Below are 6,000 nucleotides of genomic sequence, written 5' to 3'. Positions count from 1 at the left end.
CTGGGATTACAGGCATGCGCCAACCACACCTAGCCTCTTTTAAGTGTTTGATTCAGCAGGCAAATAGATTGTGCTTAAGTTTTTGCTAGTGACCTGTCTTCTCCCTGAACTTCCTATTCTATTCCTCTTACCTATCCTTCTCCTTTAAGAATCAAACTAAATCCCACCTCCTTTGAAGGCTTCCTGACCAGATCTTTTATTTATTTTGTTTTGAGACAGAGTCTCACTCTGTCACCCAGGCTGGAGTGCAGTGGTGCAATCTCAGTTTACTGCAATCTCTGCCTCCCAGGTTCAAGTGATTCTCCTTCCACACCTCCTGAGTAGCTGAGATTACAGGCACAAGCCACCATGCCCAGCTAATTTTTTTGTATTTTTAGTAGAGATGGGGTTTCACCATGTTGGCCAAGCTGACCTAGAACTCCTGACCTCAAGTGACTTGCCCACTTTGGCCTCTCAAAGTGCTGGGATTACAGGCGTGAGCCACCTTACCTGGCCCTTGACCAAATCTTATCACATTCTTCTGACCTTTGTCTTATATTTTGACACATTCTTCACAGGTTTATTGATTGGGTAATCACAGTCTGTTATCATTACATAATTGTTCTATGGGGAATTTTTTTTTTGTTAACTAGTTTATAAGGGTCTGAAGGGCAGAAATCTATCTAACTCTTCTTTTATGTCTTACCCAGTTTCCATGGTGCTATGCATATAATAAGATCTCAGTACTTAAGGCAGTGAAAGAGTGGATGTAGCTATAGCTATGGCATGGATGTAGCACAGCAGGGAACAAGGGAGAACAATTGCTGAATTATCTCCATCAGCAATTCTCCTTTGATATGGACAATTTATGCAGCCCAGCTTAGGCTACCACTAAGGCCTCCACAGAAATTCTGAGGGCACTGTTAGGTCTCTTATTTGTATTTATTAAGAAGGCTCAATTTCTCCCTAGAATGCCTTTCTTGAACGAAAAAAGCATTTCTATTTTCCTAAAGCTGTTGTCATGAGACACAGATTTCTTTTTTTTTTTTTAAATTATACTTTAAGTTCTAGGGTACATGTGCACAACGTGCAGGTTTGTTACATATGTATACACGTGCCATGTTGGTGTGCTGCACCCATTAACTCGTCATTTACATTAGGTATATCTCCTAATGCTGTCCCTCCCCCCTCTCCCCACCCCACAGCAGGCCCTGGTGTGTGATGATCCCCTTCCTGGAGACACAGATTTCAAAGTCAGATATGGTCACCAGATCTCTGCCTTGTGTTTGTGATAAACAGTCCCTATTTAGCCACATTTTATTTATTTCTGTTCTCCTATCTCTTGACGCGCTGGGGTTAAATCTCAAGCAAAAATGTCCGAAATGTCTGTTTATTCTTCCCAGTTTACAAAATGCACGTGGCTGCAGAGATGACATGACTTGACAAGTAGTGGTGACTCTTCACTTTGAGGACAGCATTCATCTCCCAGCCTCAGCTCTGCTTCTAGAAGCCCCTATAAGACATAATATCACTGTGGATGGGTCATAATCATAGTCAATGCCTCATGGCAAAAAAAGTTCAGGATCTCCCTACCCGTATTCAAACTAAGGGATAGATGGCTAAAAGCCCTTAGCAGAAGCGTGGGGGTAGGGAACACAAATTAATTGCAAGGACTGATCAAAATCAATGTTGGAAAGTTCAATGTCCCAGCCAATTGAATAAAAATAATCTTTTCTTTCATTTAAAAACCTCGAATACAATCTCTGTCACACAAAGACACTCTCTAATAACACATTTCAAATCAATTCACTGCAAATCATTTGTGGCTGGAAACCCTTGTGGTTTCCTCTGAAGCCGTCTGACACTCCTCTCACCCTAGGCTGGCTGAGCCCGAAGGCTGTGTAGTGCAGTGATCAGGAAGGTGAACATGGGCGCTCAGGCTGCCTTGCCGCTTGCCGTTGTAAAGTCTATGCCTCGCTTCCAGGGGAAGATGAGAAGTGTTAGGAGGATTAAATGAGTTTAGGAGAGCTCAAAATACTACTTGATACGCCGGGCGCAGTGGCTCAGGCCTGTAATCCCAGCACTTCGGGAGGCTGAGGCGGGTGAATCACGAGGTCAGGAGATCGAGACCATCCTGGCTAACACGGTGAAACCCCGTCTCTACTTAAAATACAAAAAATCAGCAGGGCGTGGTGGTGGGCGCCTGTAGTCCCAGCTCCTCGGGAGGCTGAGGAAGGAGAATGGCGTGAACCCGGGAGGCGGAGCTTGCAGTGAGCCAACATGGCGCCACTGCACTCCAGCCTGGGCGAGAGAGCAAGACTCCGTCTCAAAAAAAAAAAAAAAAAAAGAATAGTGCCTGATACATAGTAAGAGCTCAATAAATGTTCGATGAATTAATCTTTTTTCCTTATCTGAGGGGTCTTTTCTAGAAAAAATTTCTCAGAAGTTAAAAAAAAAAAAAAACAACTAGCCAGGCACAGTGGAATGCATCTGTAATCCCAGCACCTTTGGAGGTGGAGGCAGGATTGCTTAAGTCCAGGAGTTCCAGACAAGGCTGGGCAGCATGGGAAACCATCTCAAAACACACACAAACAGGCCGGGCGCGGTGGCTCACGCTTGTAATCCCAGCACTTTGGGAGGCCGAGGCGGGCGGATCACGAGGTCAGGAGATCGAGACCACGGTGAAACCCCGTCTCTACTAAAAATACAAAAAAATTAGCCGGGCGTGGTGGCAGGCGCCTGTAGTCCCAGCTACTCGGAGAGGCTGAGGCAGGAGAATGGCGTGAACCCGGGAGGCGGAGCTTGCAGTGAGCCGAGATTGCGCCACTGCACTCCAGCCTGGGTGACAGAGCGAGACTCCGTCTCAAAAAAAAAAAAAAAAAAAAAAAAAAAAAAAACACACACAAACACACACACACACATACGCACACACATCACCACCAATTGCTCTTCAGGTTTTTCCCCTCTATGGGCTTTCTTTCATTGGACATGAATAAACTAGTACTTTAATGAGCAAACTCATTAAACATACTGAGCAAACAGTATGTGTGTTTACTCGGTAAATTTCCCAACTATTTGAGGAACAACCTGCCTAATTAATTTTTAGTTTCAAATGTCCTTTGGGAGTCCTGTATCTTTGCCAAACAGATCCAAATGTTGAAGTTTGGATTTTGTTTTTGTTCTTTCTCATTTGAGGGAAGCTAGAATTCTCCACTGCTTCCATTCACCATATATGCGTCATCTTTGTAGCGTAACTGAAAGAATTAACAATGAATTTTTAACTGTGACCTATATTAGGTAATAATAGTAAGTGGAAATTACCAATAGACATCTTAGACCCCAGTGGTTTTGTGTGGTTTTATAATTTTTTTTATTTATGAAGCTATAACTTAAAGTTTTAAAACATTGTTACTATATTTGATTTCTCAGGCTTAAATTGATTTCTGTCTTTTTCTGTTTCGATTACTATGGGAAATCAATTTTTAGATATAGAGGTGCTATATTGCTTTCTCCTTTCTTCAGTCTTCTCTTAATGCCATTGTAACCTTCCATAGTGCCCAAAACAGGGTCATATTCTTTGTTTATCCATCTAGGCCTTATTTAAACTATTTTAGGCTGGGTGCAATGGCTCATGTCTGTACTCCAAACACTTTGGGAGGCCACAGTAGGAGGACTGCTGGAGCTCAGGAGCTTGAGACCAGCCTGGGCAACACAGGGAGACCATGTCTCAATAAATAAATAAATAAATCAGCTGGGCATGGTGGCACATGCCTCTAGTCCCAGCTACTTGGGAGGCTGAAGCAGAAGGATCAATTGAACCTGGGAGGTTGAAGCTATAGGGAGCCCGTGATCCCGCCACTGCACTCAGCCTAGGTGACAGAGTGAGACCTTGTCTTAAAAAATATGTAATAAAAAATTTTAAAAATAGAAACCATTCTAGTAGTTATTGCTATTTCAAGACAAAATATTTTCCACAAAATTGTTGGTGAGAGTCTGCTTTACTACCATGACTTAAGTTTTCAGAAGATTTAGGTCTGAGGCCCTGCTCTAACGCCATCATCTATGGATGAAGATCCTCATAGTATTAAAATGTAGTTGTTTAAAAAATTTCAATTACCATCTGCCTTTCAGTTTATTTTACTATAAAATTAAGAATATGGCTGGGCTTGGCCTGTAACCCCAGCACTATGGGAGGCTGAAGTGGGTGGATTGCTAGAGCCCAGGAGTTTGAGACCAGCCTGGGCAACATGGAGGGACTCCGTCTCTACAAAAAATTAACTGGCGTGATGGTGCGTGCCTGTAGTCCCAGCTACTCAGGAGGCCAAGGTGGGAGGATCGCTTGACCCTGGGAAGGGGAGGCTTTGGTGAGCTGTGATCAGGCCATTGCACTCCAGCCTGGGCAAGAGAGCAAGACTCCGTCTCTTAAAAATAATTAAGAAATATAAGGCTGGGCGCAGTGGCTCATGCCTGTAATCCCCGCACTTTGGGAGGCCGAGGCGGGCAGATCACGAGATCAGGAGATCAAGACCATCCTGGCTAACAAGGTGAAACCCCATCTCTACTAAAAATACAAAAAATTAGCCGGGCGTGGTGGCAGGCGCCTGTGGTCCCAACTACTCGAGAGACTGAGGCAGGCGTGAACCCAGGAGTCGGAGCTTGCAGTGAGCCGAGATCATGTCACTGCACTCCAGCCTGGGTGATAGAGCGAGACTTCATCTCAGAAAAAAAAAAAAAAAATAAGAAATATTCCACGCATAGGCCAGGTGTGGTGGCTCACGTCTATAATCCTGGCACTTTGGGAGGTTGAGGTGGGAGGATTGCTTGAGCTCAGGAGTTTGAGACTAGCCTGGGCAACATAGTGAGACTTCATCTCTATTTTTTTTTTTTAAATATTATAACGTGGCCAGGCGCGGTGGCTGACACGCCTGTAATCCCAGCACTTTGGGAGGCCGAGGCGGGTGGATCATGAGGTCAGGAGATCGAGATCATCCTGGCCAACATGGTGAAACCCCGTCTCTACTAAAATACAAAAAAAATTAGCTGGGCATGGTGGTGCACACCTGTAGTCCCAGCTAATCTGGAGGCTGAGACAGGGGAATCGCTTGAACCTGGGAGGCGGAGATTGCAGTGAGCTAAGATCGCACCACTACACTCCAGCCTGGCGACAGAGCAAGACTCCGTCTCAAAAAAAAAAAAAAGAAAAAAAGAAAAAAAAAAGTCAGCTCGGAGCAGTGGCACAAACGATCTGTAGTCCCAGCTATACACCATGCTGAGCCCAGGAGTTTGAGGCCAGCCTGGGCAACATAGTGAGATTCAATCTCTAAAAATGAAAGAAAGGAAGGAAGGAAGGAAGGAAGGAAGGAAGGAAGGAAGGAAGGAAGGAAGGAAGGAAGAAAGAAAAGAAAAGAAAGAAAGAGAAAACAGAAAGCCTCACAACTAAAGAAGGATTTCTCCCTATACTCTTTACTCTCCCAAATTTGGGGTGTAGGCCAGGCGTAGTGGCTCACACCTGTAATCCCAGCACTTGGGAGGCCAAGGTGGGTGGATCACAAGGTCAGGAGTTTGAGACCAGCTTCAACAACATGGTGAAACCACATCTCTACTAAAAATACAAAAATTAGCTGGGCGTGGTGGCGGGCACCTGTAATCCCAGCTATTCGGGAGGCTGAGGCAGAAGAATCGCTTGAACCTGGGAGGCGGAAGTTGCAGGGGACTGAGATCGCGCTGCTGCACTCCAGTCTAGGTGACAGAGCAAAACTCCGTTTCAAAAAAAAAAAAAAAAAAAAAGTTGAGAGTGTAGCTCTTCCATTTGTCTGTTTGGTTTCTTTAACTTTTTTTTTTGTTGTTGTTGTTTGTTTCTTTATCTTTCAAAGGAGAAAGGTAATTATGACTTGGTCAGAGTAAACATTAATGTCAAGGGCTTTGAGGGTCTGAGATACAAGGTAACATGATTATGATGATCAAGGGTTTTTTCATCAGGTATATGCTTTCCCTTGGCCAGTTCTTATCACAGTAATGAGG

The sequence above is a fragment of the Symphalangus syndactylus genome, chromosome 17, assembly GCF_028878055.3.
Source record: "Symphalangus syndactylus isolate Jambi chromosome 17, NHGRI_mSymSyn1-v2.1_pri, whole genome shotgun sequence".
Lineage (NCBI taxonomy): Eukaryota > Metazoa > Chordata > Mammalia > Primates > Hylobatidae > Symphalangus > Symphalangus syndactylus.
The sequence above is the reverse complement of the archived record's forward strand: the minus strand, read 5'-3'. Positions refer to the sequence as shown.